The sequence below is a fragment of the Protomyctophum parallelum genome, assembly GCF_964188405.1.
Source record: "Protomyctophum parallelum genome assembly, chromosome: 1".
NCBI classification, from domain to species: domain Eukaryota; kingdom Metazoa; phylum Chordata; class Actinopteri; order Myctophiformes; family Myctophidae; genus Protomyctophum; species Protomyctophum parallelum.
The window spans coordinates 20,308,551-20,329,579 of NC_139697.1; the positions used below are offsets into that span (position 1 = coordinate 20,308,551).

A 21,029-nucleotide genomic window follows, 5' to 3' on the forward strand; every position below is an offset into this window, starting at 1 on the left:
GTACTGTAAATCAAATCCTCCATATAAGCGCTAATGTTAATGTACACGTAAGATTAGTTACATGATGACCACGCAATGTTAGAGTCCACTGTACAGCTATTTGGTTTCCGAAATGCTTAGTATTGACGTCCATCGTAGCGAGGCACGCCTCATTTTGTGCCCAAAATAACAGATCTGCAAGCTGTCGACACGCCATGAGCGGCATGTTGATGGTTTGTATGTCTGTTCTTTTGGATATAGGCAACGTACATTATGGGTGCTATGTGGGTTTGAGAGACAATGATTAATGTAAACTATACAGTATAGCCTACTAGATTATAGCCAAGTTGGCAGTTGTCATAATATATTAATTTGGGGAAATTATATTATACATCCTATGGGGAGCGACAATGCATAGTATGCAATGTTATTATCCGGGCGGTGCCTACAAGTTGGAAATGCATGCCCCATACTCAGATATTATGTCCTCAGAATGAGCTCAGATTTCTGTATGTCTCTCTGTGGAGTCTGTGTCAGCCATGCCCAAATATGGAGTGTTGGGATGTCAGGACAGGCCAGCTTATGGAGTTCTGTGTCAAGCATGCCCAAATATGGAGTGTTGGGATGTCAGGACAGGCCAGCTTATGGAGTTCTGTGTAAGGCATGCCCAAATATGGAGTGTTGTGAGGTCAGAACAGGCCAGCTCCATATATGGACCCTGGGCAGGGGCCCGGTCCAGAGCCCGGACAGAGACCTTTTTGGGGCGGTTCTGGACAACGACTCGACACCGGGGCACTGCACTCCCTGTGGTGGTGTGGAACGCGTGTGTCGAATTTGAAGTCGGTGGGGCGAACGGTTCTCAAGTTACATGCATTACAGACGTACAGACATACACACAGAGACTCTGCCATACCGGTCCTCCTCCTCTTCCTCGTCTTCTCCTCATCCTCCTCCCTCTCATCCCCCCCCATCTCCTCCTCTTCCTCATCCTCCTCCTGTCCTCCTTATCCTCCTCCTCCTCCTCATCCGTGGTCTTCTCCTCCTCATCCTACAGGTTTGAGCTTTGAGGTCAGATGTAGAGTTGCTGGCCAGCTCCATATATGCAGATATCACGGTCTGACGGCCATATATGGTGGCGTGACTGAGGAACGGACGGTTGAGACCTACGGTCGCAACAAGTCTGTGTCCCGCAGCCTCTACACAGGATCTACAAGCTCACAACAGTTGCATTCTGTCATGAGCTTGTAAATCTCCAATTTCACCCCAATAACCCGTTAGTATGCGTTAAACAATGTAATACATTTAGCAACTATAGGTACATTTTCAACGTCATTGTTATGTGCATATATATGCATGCAGCATGTTTTTGGACTGTTGTAGACATGCTATATTTCTATATGAAGAGTTGAGATGGCATTTAGATATTACTATTGTATCTTCAATCTGCGTGGTATCTGATGCCTTCTTGTGCTATGTGACGGTGTCAGCTCCTTGTCAGCGCTGCCTCGCAACGACGTATGATGACGGCAAGTTACATGATCAAGGCTAAATCATTTAGGGTTTAGATTTTTATTATTATTAAATAATATATTAATTAATTATTACATTTATTTATTAGTTTGAAGTGGTTTATTGTTATAATAATATCATTATTATATTAATTTAAGTTGAGTTTATTAGTCATAGTTTATAGTTGCCGATGTATGGTGGCAACATTTCTCCATCGAATTCAATGGACAGTATGTTGAAACAATGTTGGACAATGTTGTATGTTGAAGGTTGTCGTACTCCTCCGCGTTGTCGCCACATATACCTTTCCTTTCTAATTGCTCTTCTATCCTCCTCTACAATGCTACTATATACCTGAACTTCTCCTTCACCCCCAACCTCCACCCCTGTCTTCACTTCACAGCAAACTGCAGTGACGCCGACCATGCACAACACAAGGCCACCAACTCGCTTATTAAGTAAGTACTTCTGTCCTTCTCAACACCCCCGCAACTCACACATTTCCATTACATCTACCCTTCACTTCACAGCAAACTGCAGTGAGGCCGACCATGCACAACACAAGGCCACCAACTCGCTTATTACCAAAAGTAAGTACTCCTGTCCTTCTCAACACCCCCGCAACTCACACATTTCCATTACATCTATACGAAACACACTAAACTCACTATGTCCCTCACAAATCTCTCAGCTGCCATCTCCTCGTTGTCGGGGACGGGTCCTCCACGTTCACCAGGTCGTCCAGCAGGTCTTTATTCGCCTCCTCGTCCTGGTACCGTGCCTATATGAAACAAGGTACACATATTGTTATTTAGATATAGAGGGTATGTGCGTGACATCATCGTACCTGGAAGTTATGCGGGCGCGCCCACTGAGTGGCAAAAAACTATTCTTTCTGGCCTTGACAGCCCATTCAACAGAAAAGTCATGTCTGATTGCATTAAACAATGTTAAACTCACCCACATTGCAGCTGTACGAAAAGCTTGAATTATCCTCTTTCTATCTGCATTTTGTGTCATGAAAGTCCACCATAGAAACATAATGAGCTACTCTCTGTCAAGAAATGCCCTGCATTTGATTATGTAGTGTCAGAGTTTGGAAGTGCTTGTTTTCAATAATAACACAACATTTTGCGGCCTCCTAACAGAAATAGCTAGAAAAATATCTCTATTCACCGGCTGCATGATGGTCAGGACAGTCATTTATTTTCAGGACCGCTGCAGTGTCCATTGTCCCTCTAGTCAAGATGTTGACAATTGCAGGGCTTAATCCTGTTAGTGCTAGGCCACCATGACGGAAGGTGTGACCAATCCTTCGACCAGCCATGAAGTACGGCTCACTTTCAGTCACTTTCAGTCAGACCAGGTGCTGCAGATGGAACCAGGTGATCTGCTTCCCCGTCGTCAAACAGTCTTGCCCTAAAACACAGAATAAATATATATACATTCACATTCGCAGGGTCCGAAGGATATCCATCGTCAGTCTGTTCAAAACACCCTCAATAAAACAACACAGAAAAACATATCACCAAGACAACACAAAAATGGAGGTCCCCACTGTATTTACAGGACCATCCTATAGGCAGGGCAGTTTGTTTAATCCAACCATACTCAACTCTAAATAGTTGTCAGTGCACCACTGCGTAAAATGGTGTTATGATAAACAAGTCGTGCCGTGTCACTTACACATTTCATTTTTTGGGATGAGATACTTTAAGAGTTAGAGCCAAGGACATTATAACAGCAGCGCTACAGGGAGTTAAAGTTTGAGACATTCTACAATTGTCTAGTGCAGCCATTTGTCTAATTCTGCCTTTGGGAAGTTACTGAAAAGCTTAATCGATTTAGACGATATTAAAAAAGGATATATATAAAAAAAAGAACCTACGTTTTCAGAATGTTATATTTTAAAAAGAAAGTGTTGCCATGTACACAATATTTAAAATGTTTTACTGGTTTTAAAGGTATAACAACGTATAAACAACATGGCTCCTTTGAGAACCATCAGGGTCAAAACCCGCTCAGAGCCATGGATGAATTCGGACATACTGACTGCAATAAAAGCCAGAGACAAAAAAATGCTCTGAACTTCTTAAATGCAAGTCCAAGCTACTGTTTTTGCACACTCTTGGTGGAGAGTGATGTATATTTTGATAGCTTATGCCTCTCAACATATGTCATAATTGTACACATAACACTTCAGCCTATAGGAGGTCACACGCAGGGAAGCCTGAGTGAAGAGGTCATTTAGGATAGCAAGTCACTAAATATTGCCTAGGGACACTTTAAGATAGTCAGTTTGCAAACAGCTGTGAGTTAAGAGTGCAGCGAAAACGTCATCTGTCAAACCACAATTTTACAGCTGAGTGCTTTTCCGTTCCCCAAACCCATATGCAATGTGCACACACAGGCATATTGCATTTTCCATCACCAAACTTTATTGGCTGTTTTAAAACAGAAACAAAAAAAATCTGCGACAAAATTGACAAATGAGTCTCAGCCTAGTTTAATAAATGGGCAAACAATTGTGGGTAGAATACCAGAACAGTCTAGATTAGGCTCATTTGCATGCATGACATACAGTATAGGCCTATACCCACATAAATTAATCTTGACTGTTAAGATGTGTGACTTTAAAGACAGTTTATTTATTTAAACCTATAATTACCATAATTACCACGAGGGTCCACTCACTGTTCTGATATTCAAATGAGATGAAAATCGTGCATTGATATACGTATCACAGTTGGCAAAATTGCTTTTTGCAAGGGTTTCAGGGACACATTTCTGTGGGCTTTATTCATGACAAAGATAATATAGTAGCTGCTGCGCCTCAAGGGTATATGCCAAACAAAATAGGCTAAATGGTTCAGTGTTACGGAATGCAATTACTTTATCTAAAAAAAGAAGATAAAAGCTATCTCGACTTTGGTTGTTTCTTTTGATTCAAATAAGTAAGGGGCACTGGGTCTCCTCATTCTGTTTTCTGGGAGTCCACATGGAGGAGGGCTTTATTACCTGGAGCGCGAACACCTCTGAGCTGCTGAAAAAGGCCCAGCAGAGACTATACTTCCTGAGGGTGCTCAGGGGGAACAACATCACACAGAGACTTCTATCGGTGCTCCATAGAGAGCATATTGACATACTGCATATGTGTGTGGTACTGTACACCAGCTGTACAGTGGCACAGAGGAAAAAGCTCCAGGGGGTCATGAATACAGCACAGAAGATCGTTGGCTGCCCTCTCCCCACACTGGAAGAACTACACAGAGACCGCTGTCTTAAAAAAAAACTCAGAACATTATGAAAGACACTTCCCACCCCGGTCTCTCACTGTTTGAACTGTTGCCATCAGGCAGACAGTACAGCGTGATCAAGTCGGGGACCAGCAGATTCAGTAACAGCTTCTATCCCACAGCGGTAGTTGCTCTCAATGCTGCTAAGAAATGATCTGTTGCTGCGATAACAGCTACAACTAGATAAAGTGCCAATCGGCACAGGTCTCCACCAGGATTCTTCCTCAGCCTAGTGGGAATATGCATGCACAGTTTCATCGCAATCGGACGCTGCGTTGAGGAGTTGTGGCCATTTGCTACTAAACTGTAGGAGCCAATCGTGGCCAATGAGGATGGAATATGAGAAATCAAACAAACCTGTCTTGATCACATGACTATGGAGATCATGTGTACCGATTTGCGTGAAAGGAGTAATAATAGAAAATGTGTTTGACATATGTCGGCCTCCTGGTGGCGCTATAAAGAGCAGATGTGAAAAATTCCAGGCAAAGGTTTTTCCTTGGCCTCTAGGGAGTTGGCATACAAAGTTATCCACAGATCCGTGCAGTTAGAGGTAAAAACACTTTTGGGCCAGTTATAGCGCCACCTTGAGGCTGAGTTGAAATGGTTCATGTGGCATTTCGTCCTCGGCCTAGTGGGAATGTGGGTGCACAATTTCACGGAAATCACGCGATGTGTTCATGATTTGCAGCATTTTGTTTGAAACTGAGCACTCCTGTGAATTTTGGAAGCCAATCTTAACCAATCAGGATGGAGTCTGAGAAATCTGAAAGACCGGTTTGGTTGAATGGCTGTAGAGAGACTGTGTACCAATTTGCGTGATGTTTGGACACAATCTGTAGGTGTACTGTGCAAAAACTTGTTTTGCACAAAGCGGCCTCCTGGTGGCGCTATAACAGGCCGTTCTGGAAAGTTTGGGGCAGAGGTTCATGGTTGGCATCCAGGGAGTGTGTGTGCAAAATTTGGCATCGACCGGGTTAACGGTGGCCGAGATTAGCTGCTCACGGACGGACGGACACACGGACACACGGACGGACGGACACGCGGACGGACGGAGTGCAAAACATACTCTCCCCCATGCCTTCGGCTGGTGGAGACAATTACATGTTTGTGCAATATATATGCCTATAGTGCTACAGGGGTTGTGCAATAACAGGAAGTCATGTGTGTTTTGTTTTAGCTTTATGTTGTTTTGTGATATGATGCACTGATTGGTTGGCACTTTTAATTTCGTTGTACATGTTGCAATGACAAATAAAGATCTATCTATCTATCTGTACTGTGTCAGAGGGATTAGATGTTGTGTCAGCAACACACCTTACTTTTGTACTTTCTTTATGATTTCCTGTTTTTATGGAAGTGTATGTACTTTATATGTCTCTAAATGTTCTGATGAATTGAAAATGCTGGACCCTGTTGTAAACGGGTGTGAGTGCTTAATCATGGTATGTCCAGACTGTATAGAGTTACAGTTTTTGTATTGACCTGTGCTTTCGTTTGAAATGTACCCATTCTACATACTGAAATAAAATGATAAAAATCAATCAATCAATCAATCAATCAATCAATCAATCAATCAATCAATCAATCAATCAAAGCATGCATGCATGACCTCTGGGTAGGACTATAGGAGAGTTGGCAGTGGTTCCCAAACTTTTTCATGTCAATGACCCCCAAATTGACACTAACGGACTCCCCCATTAGAAGAGATATGCCAGGGACCCCCATAAGAGAAGATATTAAGGCTCTAGCAGTGATTCTCAAGCCTTTAACTCTGAGAGTGTACAAATGGAACCAAATGGACCCGTCTGACACTCTCATAGTTACAAACCCATAAGGGTCCATCAGAGTTACAAACCCATAATGGTCCATTTGATTCCAAACTATCATTTAGCTGGGGACCCCTGGGCTGTGGTTGAGCAGTCCAGGCACCTATAGGCTGGCTTGCATGTATTTTTTGTAAACGATTGTTTTTAGTATAGGTACAGTAGAAAAGTAAAAATGGGTGTATATAACCTTACACATAGGCCTACCAGTCTTATGTTGCTGGCTCAGTGTGTGCACAGATTTTGACAAGGCCTTCGATGCTGTAGACCACACAGTGGCAGTGCAGTGTCTCCTTGATTTAGGAGTGAGACCAGGTCTGATTCCATGGATTTGCAGCTTCATGACTGATCGGCAACAAAAGGTGCGCTACCAAGGACACCTGTCTGATTGGGAATACCCCACATGTGGAGTCGCACAGGGGGACCACATTAGGGCCTATAATCTTCCTAGCGCTGATCAACAGCGCCCTCCGGGATGAAACACACCACTGGAAATATGTGGATGATATGACCATGGCCCAGTCGTGGAAGCCCAAGGTTCCCTGCACCCTCCAAAAGACCCTGGATGGTCTGGACACCTGGGTAAACGAGCACAAAATGAAACTGAATACAAGAAAATGCAAAGTCATACATGTCACTGGCATGAGACAGAAACCGGCCCTCCCAACACTCTCCATTGACCAAAACATACTAGAAGTGTGTGTGACTCAGTAAAGGTTCTAGGGGTCACCATTCAAGCGAACTTGAAATGGGACAGCCAGGTAGACCATATGTTGACCTCAGCCAATAGAAAGCTCTTTGTCCTATGTCGCCTGAAGAACTTTGGGGTCCAAGACCCTGAATTGGTTTCAATCTAAACAGGCTACGTGCGCCCGGTGCTGGAATATGCAGCCCCAGTCGGGCACAGTTACCTTGACAGCCAGCCAGACTAAAAGTCTGGAAAGAGTCCAAAAACGGGCTTGCAGAATCATTCTCGGCCCGGATGTACTCGGGATACACAGGAGCTCTCTGTACCCTCACATTGTGCACCCTAGCAGAGAGGCGCACCCACCTATGCCTTGACTTGAAGCTGTTCAAATCGAACTTCAGGAACTGGCTACCTCCTCTCAGGAAAGAGATCTCTGGACGTCAAACAAGAAATGGAGACGACCTGGACACCCCATCATGCATGCAGAACTGAGAGATACAGAAAATCACCAATCTCTAGTTAATGGGATTAATTCATCAAGTTCGCACGTTTTCTAAATGTGAACTCTATCATGTGAACAATATCATACAGTATGTGAATAATATCAAATGTGAAATGTCATATCAAATGTGAACAATATCATATGATATTGCTGTAAGTAACAACATGCTGTCAGTACCATAGAGCAGTGAATGTCAACTTATTTCCCCCAATGACATCAAAATAGTCTGTCCACTTAAATCCACAATGTTATACTTTTAATAAACATCAGTAACATTACAAGGTTATATACAAAAAAAATACCATAACAATTCTCCCTCTGTACCCCCTCTATTTCCCATTTCAAGTGTATTTGTCTAAAGGCAGCCACTATATTCCAAAGCCCCCTCGGGTACATTTTCAAACAATTTTCAGCAATGGGACACATTTGTTGGTGGGTAGATCTTGTTGAGCTGGTCATTTTGAAAGTAGCTCTCAAGTCAAAAAAGTGTGGGCACCCCTGGTCTACACTGTTAAATCCTCAGATTCATGACCTTGCCCAAACAACTACATCCATTATGTGCCCCTGGAGACACTGGACTGGGGTGATACCAAACGTGTGAAATGATGGCCCTGGAGCACAGTTTGCTGAGTTGTGTACACAATAGTCATTTCTGAAAAATGGGCAATGGGCTTGCCCTTACTACCATCTAGTGGCTATTTCCAGAAAGTATCTTCAAGTATTTTTTAAGTATGATAGGCCAGGCCTACAGACAATTCAGGTAAATTGTTCAAGATTTTACAAATTCCAGAGCCATATAGGCAATGTTCAAAATAACAATTCTTCTACATGCTCTAATTGTGTAGACTTAAAAAAATATGTAATGCAGATGTTTAACAAAACTGTAACTCTTGAGAGCTCTCAAGAGTTAAAGATCTATAAAGGTCCATTTGGTTACCAACTTTCCAGAATTTAGCTGGGGGCCACCTACCCCTTCAAGGATCACTGTTGGTCCCCGCTGGTTGAAAATCACTGTTCTACACCAATCAGACAAATTGAAACAGCTGTGTTGGTCACCAACATGGCAGGTGTAGTATAGGACTACATTTGAAACAAACAAACAAGGAAGGAAGGAAGGAAAAAATATATATGACAAGATAGCAGATCTGTTAAATTGCCTTACATTGACCACCCCCCCAGTCACCACCACACTCCAATTTATTACAAATAAAATAATATCATATATGATGATATGTTTATAGTTTTGGCTGTTTTGTTTTATTTGACTACAGACACTTTTATTAACAATAAATAAACGGTTCCTCGCGTATCTGTTCTGTGGTCTAAAAGTTTCCCATGCTGTGCAGCAGGTGCAGACTATCATCATCATCACGCTATGGGCGTGTCCATCATCATTCAATAATCAGTTCAGGGGTCACTGGTCAGATCGAGTGGAGGGCTGGAGGCCGTGTTGCAGCAGCAGTGTCACTGTCTTCTTTCCTTTATTTATTGTGTTTTAATCCATTTTAAAATAAGAATGGTGAGTGAGTGACACGCTTTTAATAATTTTACACTGATCACACAGCATGCGCGATCAACGATCGATTGATGATGATAAGATGACTGTCGGTCGGTGGATTATTTATTTGTCACGTTTACAGAGTACTGAGAGGGCGTAGGCGAGATAACTTTTGAGCTTACTTACTGTAGTTGCATGTAAGATGCCATAACGTTTTAAAACATCTGTTTGGCCATGTATTAAGGTGAAATTTAGCCGCTTTATGGTTTTGTTTTTGGTCAGATCAAGCGTGCCTGATGAAGCCATGAAGCATGCGGGCCCGATCATTTAGGTTTCGTTCGTACGAGGGTACGTGTCGCCCACCAGAAGTGTCGGATCTACAAGCCGTACAACACGTTGCGTCCGGGCGCACTGTGATCTTGTAGATCTGCTATTTTGGTCGAGCAACACCGCCCGTACTATGGATTATAAATCGTGCAAAAACGCGGGCAAAATTGTTGTTGGGAAATGCAAAAAACGCGGGCAAAATTGTTGGGGAAATGCAACTCCAAATCGATAAGTAAGCCTGGGACCGAGGCTAACTCCAAATGCATCTTATTTGACCGATTTGTGATCATATTTCGTGATTAAGGTTCCCAAAGTTTAGAAATCAGACTTAACTCGATTTTCCAACCTAATTTTGTTGTGGACACGCCGGAATTAGGCGCCGGTTTTGCCTGTCGCTTACTTCCCCCCCACACACTCTTTTCGTGCCCGGGGAGTCGGGGACCAGAACCCCCCCAAGGACCACGGGTGGTCCCCGGACCACTGCTTGAGAACCACTGTTTTAGGACATGGCAGGTTCAGACAGTTCAGTTCTATTGGATAAGAATAAATTAAGTGTTGGCTAGAGTCTATAATGGATAGATTAGTATTCCCCTTCAATTGTAATGCCTGTGAACTTGTGAAGTTTGAACTTGTTGGCTGACATCTTGTGACAATATATGGATATGCCCTTGGATGTTGTTTTGCTAATGTTGCCCTTTTCTTTTTGGAAAGAGTCACTTGACTCACTTAATTACGTTTTTTTTATTAATAATAATAATTGTTCTTATTTTAACGACTTCCAAATCCAGAGTCGTTATCAGAAATATCCTTTGAAGAAGATGATGCCCAATGGCTTCATTCTACCAAAGGGCAAGCAGACCCCCAACACCCTTTTTGTTGGAGGGATTGACATACAGGTGAGGTGTGTGTGTGTGTGTGTGTGTGTGTGTGTGTGTGTGTGTGTGTGTGTGTGTGTGTGTGTGTGTGTGTGTGTGTGTGTGTGTGTGTGTGTGTGTGTGTGTGTGTGTGTGTGTGTGTGTGTGTGTGTGTGTGTGTGTGTGTGTGTGTGTGTGTGTGTGTGTGTGTGTGTGTGTGTGTGTGTGTGTGTGTGTGTGTGTGTGTGTGTGTTACATTTGAGTTATGTAGATATGCTGAAGATTTGAACATAACAGTAGAGGTGGCTCTAGATGTCTTAATCAAAGGGCACTTCAACAGGATAAACGGAATAGTTTTAGGCATTACATTTGTGCTCTTGAGGTTCTCTAAAATGTTTGCTTCCTAAGTTCCTAATGATGGGATAATTAGGCTACACTAAGTATGCACATGTTTAGATGCTACAGTATTTGAGTATGGTATATATTTTGTTGATCATGGTCCCCCTAGAGCTCCCCCCCCATCTCTCTGTAGCAAATCTCTTTGCAGAAAATTGCCGATCTACAAGCTCACAACATGTCACAAGTTTGTAGATCGGCTTGCTGTTTTCACCAAATGTTCGCCCCAGAGTAGGGCGATGCATGAATACTTAAAAAGACAACTTTAGACGGTTCAACTACAGGTTTTGGCTGCCTTCAGTTAACCTGCTTATAACGTATTTGTATTTGTTCATATTTGTCAGGCGGAAGAACGTGAAATCTATCTTCTCTTCAAAAAGTTCGGCCTGATCCGGGAGGTGAAACTCATCACTTACCGAGGAGGGCTCTGCAAAGGGTGAGCATTACATTTGACATGTGCCAAATAATTGGGGCTGTATTCATTACATGTAGTATTATAATTATATCTTTCATTTTATTTGATCAGCACTGATGTCAAATATATATTTTGAACGCACTGATGTCAAATGTTTGGTATTTTGAAAACGAAGTGTTGGTCTCTTATCTCTTTCTCAAGATATGGATTCGTGTACTTTGACGAAGAAGTCGACATCCCATCTATTGTTGATGTAAGTTGAGTATTCCTTACAGTAACACTCTGGAGTTTGTTTATACATGTGTATGTTCTAAGTTCTAACGCCACCTCTGTGTCCTCTTTACCACAGCAACCGGTTAATTTTAATGGGAAGACGCTCAAGCTGGGCCCTGCCATCATGAAAGAGAGGCCCACTCGTATGTACACTACTGAAATCAGTCTTTTTATTTGATCTTCCCCAAACAATTTGGCATTTTATATTAAGGTCGACAGCATAATTTGTCTTGCAAACCTGTATATTTTAACACTGAGCATGCATATTGTCTGTTTTCCGCTGGCTTATTTGCATGATTTCAGATTTAAGCATATGTCTTAAGATGAAGCTTTATTATTCATTATTCCTGGGTGGTTTTGTAGTGAAACAGTAGCAGAGCCTCTGGCTTGTGTGTTCATGGGAGGAAAGCCAGTAGGGAATTGTGTCCTTGTCACTGGTCGTTCAGGGTAACTCTTGAGTGGGGAGGGGAGCTGGGGAAAATTGTGTGAATCTCTCTGCGCGCAATATACTTTCCCGGTGAAAAGCCTCACTTTCAGGTGAAAGGAAGCGGCTGGGGACTCCCATGTGTACTGTATTGGAGGAGACGTTGTCTAGACTCTCCCTCCTTACCCCCTCAGGCCGGGAACCCATATTTGGGTTCTGTACAGTATGTACAGTATTCAAAAATGTAATTTCTTTGATGCTGCTATATAAATATTTGAAGTTTTTCAGAAACCTTAGGTCAGGATTTAGAGGCGTTTTAGGCCTAAATGCGTTTTAGGCCTAAATGGGTTAAGGCCTATTCATAGTCTGGATTTTCGGTGGTGAGCTGACCACCGCGAAATAACGCGGTGGTGAGTAAAGAGAGAATGGCTGGAGCGGTGGTTTGCTCTTCACTGCGGCTCGTGACGTCATGTTGTAGTTCGGTGGTCACCTAACCACTGACAATCCAGACTATGTATGAGCCTTTACACTCCCAACAGTTGCAGCGACAGGGATCACAGTACACACACACACACACACACACACACACACACACACACACGGGGGTAACTGACTATCTAAAATAGGGGAAGAAAATTACAAACGTTTCAAAATTCAAATACTAAAAGAAAGAAAAGAGGGCACAGCATTGTCAATAATGAAGACTTATATGCAGTATTTTGCAAACATCTATGTATCTATCTATATACCTTTTTGTCTTGCTTTGCCACCAGGTTCAGGGTCCATGCAGGCGCGTCTGTTTCGCCGGCCTGCTTTGATGAGCCCACCCCAGTACATCTACTGCAGCTGCTGCTCTGCAGGCATGGTTCCACCCTCACCTATGATTGGTGATGGCAGCCCATACAGTCAGGTACTACACACCATACACTCGGCACGCCCCAAGTAACATCTCTAATAAGCTTACAATTAATATTTGGATAGAGAGACTCTAGGTGAGGTGAATCTGGGCATGTGGGTGACACCTTGGCAATTACTTTACAAAAAAAAAGATTATCAAGGGCCCAGAACAAACAAATTAAATCGTTAACGTGTGATCATGACGTTACAGAATATTTGCCAAAAGCGGACGTTGCCTGGGGAACAAATATTTTGCCACCTTGATCTGTGCCCTGTTGGGCACATTTTCTATTTTGTAAAGGGGTGGTCTGGATTTCAAGACATTTCATGAAACGGTCGTGTTTATGTTCTCAGATGTGAATGTTTAAGAGTTAAATTTCAGTGGAATCTGTTAAATGATCAGCGTCCAAATTGGGACAAAATGATGCTGTCCAATTCGAATCGTTTTACCAAATGTACTAGTTCTGCCACCAAGATGGGCACAAATATTCTTCACCGAAATACAATGGCTCTGCCAGCACAGAGTTCAGGTGAAAATCATTCAGGTGAAAATATTTAGGGAGACTTTTTGGGCCAAGATGTGAATTTGCCTGTTGTCTAATCATGCAGGGGTTCTCAACCTTTTGGGCTGTGGACCCCCAAAAATACCCCCGATCTTTTCTGAGGGTTACACACATTTTATTAAACATTTTAGTAATATTACAGCTGTTTTAATGAGATGTTTGGCCCTGGTTCAATCTTGGTTTGATTGGTATACAGGACACCACCATAACCATAATATGGTTATGGTGGTGTCCTGCATATTATGCTCTGTATTTGCTTTTGACAGATCGGTGAATAAGCTCTTCTTACATACTGTACATAATAGATTAAAAACAAAAGGAGTAATAATAATCTTTACTGTGCTGTGGAGGCTCTGCTCCATCAAATGGAATAGAACTTTTATTAGTATCATTGGTAACGGGAAGTAGCATTTCACAACTACGTATGTACAGTATGTCAATATGGCTGCCGTGAAAAAGGTCTATTTTAATTTAAACAGCGGCCCACACATAATGGTATACTCAAGTCCACTCACTCTTCACTTGGGATTTGGTATTGACCCAAACATGTAACCCTCCCGCAAAGCTCCGGTTTATTAACTGAAGCCTTTCTAAACCACAGCTTAGCTAATAACTGCATAATAGTTGAACCTGTATAGAACACATGTCTTGTGTGTTCAGCTAGAGTTTGTATTGGGTCATGGGATATGATGGGGCTAGCCTATCAGTCCCATTCTGGCAGCAAATCAGTCATATTTATTTTTTGCGGAAATATCAATAAAATGTCTGAAAATGTATAAAATATAACTGCTTTAACACTCCCTGTCCTATACTCTTCATGTTATTGCATTCTTCTAATCGTTTTATGTATAGTTTTTAGGACTTTCACATGTACTCTTCTACCTGAACAGTGCATTTATGGGATCGGTGTCATTCAGAGAACATGGTTTGCATTCCTCTACTATAAAAACAGCCAAGTGGTGGTGGTTGTTTTTTTCTATCTCCATTATCGCTGACCCCTAGTCCTCTGAAAGATGATGGATGGGGAGGTGGTTGCCGTGATCTCCCAACATCTGCTCGGCAACGGCTCGCTACATAAAGCACTGCTCGATTTCCCACACTGAGATGTTTATAATATGTTTCTCCTTTTCCACAGTCCTACTCCTACTCCAGCCTTCCTGGGGTCATGATCCCACAGATGCCCATGAGCTATGCGCCGAGCTATGCACAAGACGCCTACAACCTCCAGGTACACACACACACACACACACACACACACACACACACAACACCAGTCTACCTGCTTTTGTTGCTGAAACGGGGCCATACATGGCCTACTTGTGTGAAGTTGCATCGTTCTCAAGTATGGCGGTAGCCGACGGCCACGTACAGGTCTAGTCTCTACCTCTATAAATCCTCTCTACTTTGAGTGCTACTAATTCATGTCTATTACAACTGCTGTTCTAAATCCTTTACACCCGTTATTGACCTCATACCAGCCTTGAAACATACCTTAGTTACGTCACCAAGAAAAAGGGGAAAAAAAAGTTAGGTCACTATGAATGGTGGTCCCTCATTGGCTGTTGATGGTAACGTAACCATACACAAGAGTGGACTCTGACATACATACCCACTTTACCCAGCCGATCGCAGTACTTAGGGCCGTCTTTCATGTTGGGATATGATTGGGTTTCAAAGCGTTGTGCTTAGATTGGACTACACTCCGGACCCTTGCAAGATTTCCATTGGCAGTTCATTTTGAATGGAACGATCGATCTGAATTCATACTCCCATCCTAAACCTAAAGCCTCTTGAAAATGTAAGGACCTGCAAGGCCCTGACTTTGCAGGATTTTACCCCTTTCCATCATTGAGCAGGCATTTGGTGTCACACTCATAGATCCTAGCTGATCTCCTGGTCTTGCAGGTGGAGTACATAATGGTCTTGCATGAGAGATGAAGCTTCCTAGACCACTGGTTAAGGAGTCCTTGAGAGGGCTCCAGAGGTTCCTTAAGCTAAATGATTGAAACTGGGGATGCCTGAAGAAGGTCAATAGCCTGTAAGCTTGCAATAAATGATTGTGAACAGATTTGAGTATGCAGAGCCTCCCTTTATTTATTTTTTCAGGGGGTCGAAAAGGTTTGAAGAACCCCTGCCCTAGAGTGTATATATAGTAGGGCTGCAACTAACGATTATTTTCATAATCGATTAATCTGCCGATTTATTTAATCGGATTATGACACTTATTTAGCTATCACCTTAAAATATATTTTAGGTTATTTTAGACATGTTCTAACTAACAAAAAAATATAATTCATTCAAAATGTAATTTGATTAGGCTGCTATTCAAAAAAAAAGAAAAAGAAATTAATTAAAGCAACTCATGGTGTCTTTAGGCTTATTCTGACATACTGCATACATTTGATTAAAGAATAGCTACACATGTGTCAGTCTAGATGGAAGGAAGTAAGGAACAGTCCTCTTCTGAACTCAAATACATACCGGTAGGTCTTTTAAAAATAAATATTCTTGATATTATAATCGTTATGTGTCATATTTTGCTTTGCATTCGCTACTGTGCAACTATCATCAGATTGTAAGGGAAGAGATATGGCTCACTTCTCTTTTACTTTTACTATACATCTACTCATTTACCCAGTGCCCCCTCGCTGTGCACATATAAGCATGTCAAATAATTCTGCGTCAGTGTGTTTTTAATCTGTCTGACCTTAGACTCCCTCCCCCCCACAGTATTCTCCCCCACAGTATTCTGCACCTCACTGGCCAGAAGAACAGAGGACACCGCCAAGGCTCATCAATCAGGTAACTCTTCACTACATGGGTAACAGCAGTAGTAATCCCAGAAGTGACGCAATATCGGGGGCAGTATCCAAGTGCAATTTTTGCGATTTTTGCCTATATGCCGTAGAGAGGCGTGGATTGGCTCGGATGTCAGACAATTATTTCATACAGAGTAGTCCTACAGTACTTTGATTGATTGAAATATTTAACAGTTTGCAGAATTACAGTACATTTCAATCACAGACTCTATACAAAGACTGTTAACTGTGAGTGGACGACCCAATTAATCATTACACTTGTTTACAAGAGGGTCCACCATGTTCAATTCATCAAAACATTTAGAGACATACAAATAGACACTTCTATATAGTCAAAGAACAGAAAAGGATTTCATCATAAAGGAGGTAAAAAGGGAAAAGAAACGTATACAGTGAGAGGGAAAAGGGTGATTCAGATTATAAGGGGGCCAGTTTCGAATTGCAGCCGTCCGTAGGTGCCCTTTGAGAGCGGTTTTGAAGGAGTCAAGGGATGTCTTAATGACTGTTGGTAGGGCGTTCCACATTTTGGTGGCACAGGAGCGAAAAGTGATAAGCAATAAGCCCAAATAAAACGGAAATTACATTCTTGGCCGCAGTACTGCTTTCCCCACTGCAGCCGTGAAATGCCCTAATCTCCATAACATTTGTGAATGGTGGTGATGAATGAGGAATCTAAAAAACGAAGAAAATAATTGAGTAGTTGTCATTATTGTCCAAGATCAACAACTACAAAACTATGTCAAACATTGATTAAACTCTCAGTGTAATCCCAAGTGTCTTGTATTCAGTTGTGTGATCGGTACTTCAAAAAGTTGAAAGTTAGTTCACATTCTTACTCAATTTGTGCTCCAAATGTCAACTGCCTTTTGCCTGCATTGCTCATGCATGGCCACTAGATGGCAATGGTTGACCATAAGTATATACTGTCCTTGTGTTCCCTGGAGCAGAGCATTTCAAATGGTTTCACACCAGGCTATCTTTGCGTTGACCATAAACTCAGCCATGGCTTCTGCAATATTTCACAACACAATATTTAAATTCAGTCGGATAAATCTGCAACTGACTTTTAAGTCCCAACCCTAACAGTTGAGGAGAGACATTGAGCTCGAAACATTTGAATTGGCAGTTTTTTTTTAACCTCCCTAGCTAAACCTTAATTGAGCATAGTTATGATTATCTACTGTGTGTGTGTGTGTGTGTGTGTGTGTGTGTGTGTGTGTGTGTGTGTGTGTGTGTGTGTGTGTGTGTGTGTGTGTGTGTGTGTGTGTGTGTGTTTGTGTATGTATGTATATATATATATATATATATATATATAAAATCAGTTTCTGTATGTTGACACCCTCATTGTTTGTTGTTTTGCAGAACTATGCGGAATGTGGAGTTCAGACTGTGCTGACTCTGCTGTAGTCCATCTGTAGTAGATCTCTGTCCTGTTGTCCACCACCTCAGTGGCACTTTTTTCCAAATTATTGTTTGTCTTTGCAGGGGTATGTTTTAGTATTTGTTGGAAATCTTTTAAATGTGGGTCTTTCTTGGGGTTTTCTTTTCCTGTTCTGTGCAAGAGCTCTCTGCATGTAAATGGAATCATTAATTATTACTGTAGTAGTGATGCTGTGATGGAATCTTAAAAGCCTTTTTGCCGTCAGTGTCAAACTGATCAACTCACCAAATCTTGGTCAAATGTATGCAATACCAAATAGTATTTTACAATGCACTGATCTTGTAAATCTTTTAAATGTGGGTCTTTGTTTTTTTTCCTATCCTCTGCAAGAGGTCTCTGTATTGTAAATAGAGTTATTTACTGTAGTAGTGATGCTGTGATGGCACTTTAAGCCTTTTAGCTGTCAGTGTCAAACTGATCAACTGTCAAATCTTGGTCAAATGTATGCAATACCAAATAGTATTTTTACAATGCACTGATCTTGGAATTCTTTTAAATGTGGGTCTTTCTTTGTTTTTTTTCTATCCTCTGAAAGAGGTCTCTGTATTGTAAATACAGTTATTTACTGTAGTAGTGATGCTGTGATGGCACCTTAAGCCTTTTAGCCGTCAGGGTAAATGTACTTTAAAAATGTAAATAGTTGAATTCATGTTGAATTCAATAGTTTTGGATGCTGTGTGCTATCCGTCGATGTAGAGTTGCAACACCAACCCTTGACAGCCCATACAGAAAAGTCTGATTTGTATTAAACTCGCCAACATTGCGGTTGTAAGAGTATTGAGAGATCCAGATGGACCCCTCTCTCGCAGCGCAGTATGAGCATGACCTCAAAGTTGCATCAGAAACGGCGCTCCCAGAAGAAGACGATGACCTCTAACCTGTTAACCCAATGTCTCCCCCCGCCCCCCTCCCCCACGTGGACAGAAAGTTGTTGGAGTTTTGCACCTTTACTGTAAAATCCTGTTGAAGATTTATTTTTATTTTTTGTCAATACATTCTGTGCAGGTGATCAGTTTGGAAGCAATCGTTTTAAATAATGTAACATCATGCTGCCTCCTGCATTCACGTGCAATTTCTAAACTAAGGTGGTACTTGGAACACACAAAAAATAATCTCCTGCAATTGACAAAGTAGCACATAACATGACTACGGTGGATTTTTATGAAACGAAAACTTGGCAGATACAAAGAAGATTATTAATAGGATCAGATCAGACGTTTCTGTTTGGATGAATGGGCTGTCAAGGGTTTGTATTGAAACTCCAGATCACAAAAGCAGCATCTCGCTTGAGGCTAGTTTTGTCCGGCGTATTAAATGATGTATGTACTATACATCAGACTTCAGGGTTCCCTTGCTTTGCTGGTCTATAATGGTTAAAGTTGAGACCATGTTGTTGTTGTTATCACTTTGTTCATTAACATTGGAAATTAAATGAGAAATTTGTTCAATTTCAAGTTCCTTGTGCAGTGTTCCATTTGTGAATGAGGCGTTTTCTTGTGGCTTTTATTATGTCATGGGAATCTGGGATATCCAGAGGCATGTCCATTGTTCATGCTGCTTTCTCTTGTTTCAATCCAACGATTTTAACCAGACTGTTTGGGTCTATTATAATTATACAGGTAGGCTACATGCATGTTCTCTCTACACTGAGTAGGTTATAAACCTGGCTCTTGTACTTTAACATTTCTGCAGAAAGGAAAAAAAACTAGGTATGACCATCTGTGAGGAGGAATATCTTGCCCCAATATTCTATGTTCATTTGCATAGAAGTTAGACAGTGTCTTATGTGTAGGCTGTTGCTCACGAGGAGGTTGACTGGTCTTCCTTGGCAACAAGGCCTGCTGTCTCTTGTTCTTGTTTCTTTTATTTTTCTTTTATATATATATATATATATCTTAGCAGGTCTGCTTGGTGTGATGGAATTCTCTAGCGTGCCCTAGCTGTTCCACCCCGTCAGACGTACGTTCCTTTATGGATGAGTTTGGATTGATATTTTAGAAATTAATAAGAATCTTTATCCTCACGATAAGTCACGAACCTACACACAGTCCTACAAACCACTTGTTTAACAAACCCTAAAAAGAGAGGGCGACGGATGCGCGCTTGCATTAAAGGCTGTACTACGGTGGGCTACGCACGTTTGACACATTGGAATTAAATAAGCTTTCCTCATTTTTAAGAGCCTAAAACTGGCGTATTAATTAATTTCCTTGGGGAAGGCTTTAGGAACGAGAAGGACAACTTGTCTTTGATTGCCAGCAGCCTTGTTTAATTGCTCTCCACGTCTACTGCCTCCGTTTGTAAACTCATCTACACTTGAGAAAAGGTTGCGTTAACTTGTGTATCAGGAGGATATCCGTATTTGGTAGAACGGGGCTTGAGTCCAACAACAGTGGCGAAACCCCTTTTCGCAGTATCGTTTCCAAAAAGTCAAAGCACCTGAACCTGAACTACAGATGATACACTTAGGACCGGAACGTAGACTTGTAAATCAGGGGTGTTTGTCAGCCAGTGCCATGTTTTCCCAATGCAATCTTACGAAAGCAGTACTGCGCATACGGACGGGGGTGACTGGACTAAAGTTTTATTTAAGCCCGATTTAAGCCGTTGTTTCATCCCTGACTTAAACTGTTATGTTCCAGTCCCATGTTTATCATCCGTATCTCGGTTCTGATATACCTTCCCTTTTTGGAAACGATACTGCGAGAAAAGGGTTTTCGCCACTGCTTTTGAACGGCTAAATCCCCGTTCGACCGATGCAGGGATATCCCGATAGTCCGATACGTATAAATATAATTCCCTCTTCCCGGAGCTGCCTAAAGCGTAGATGTGAGGTTACAAACGGAGCTATTAAAACACGCTCCGTTTCCAGGCAGTAGCGACTGAGAAGAGAAGAGAAGAGGGAGGAGAGCAGCGTTGAACACTGTCGCTCCACACGCTGGTACGAGAGGGAGGGTGCGAGTGTTTCATCATTCTGACATTGGAACCGCATGTTGCCTATATACACGGTAGCAGCAGCATTTCCCAAAGGAAGATTCCAGCTCCCCCCTCTCCCCCCTAAAGACCCCAAACAACATCATGACTTATCTCGTGCGCCACACCACCACCACCACCAGGCACCACATCAACCGTGGCGTGATGTCCATAAACTCCACACAGGAGTTTGACAGGACCAGACATTAAGAGGGTCGCACCCACCCACCACAGAGCAACTGATTCAAGTTCCCTGAACCCAGCGCACAAGACCTGATCGACTCAACGACTGGTGAGTTTTAAGATATATTTTTTTCTCTTTAAAAAACAAATACTAGGCCATATAGAT

At 42.1% G+C, this 21,029-nt stretch overlaps 1 protein-coding gene across 1 annotated transcript in view; it reads left to right on the plus strand.

Annotated features, from left to right (window-relative positions):
• Window positions 1-20,823: 20,823 nt before the first annotated feature.
• The window catches only part of rftn1a (raftlin, lipid raft linker 1a), a 47,247-nt gene continuing 47,041 nt past the window's right edge, over window positions 20,824-21,029 (plus strand). The window contains exon 1 of the mRNA XM_083769639.1: window positions 20,824-20,972. The gene's annotated coding sequence lies outside the window, so the exon portion shown is untranslated. The remainder of the gene's footprint in view (window positions 20,973-21,029) is intronic.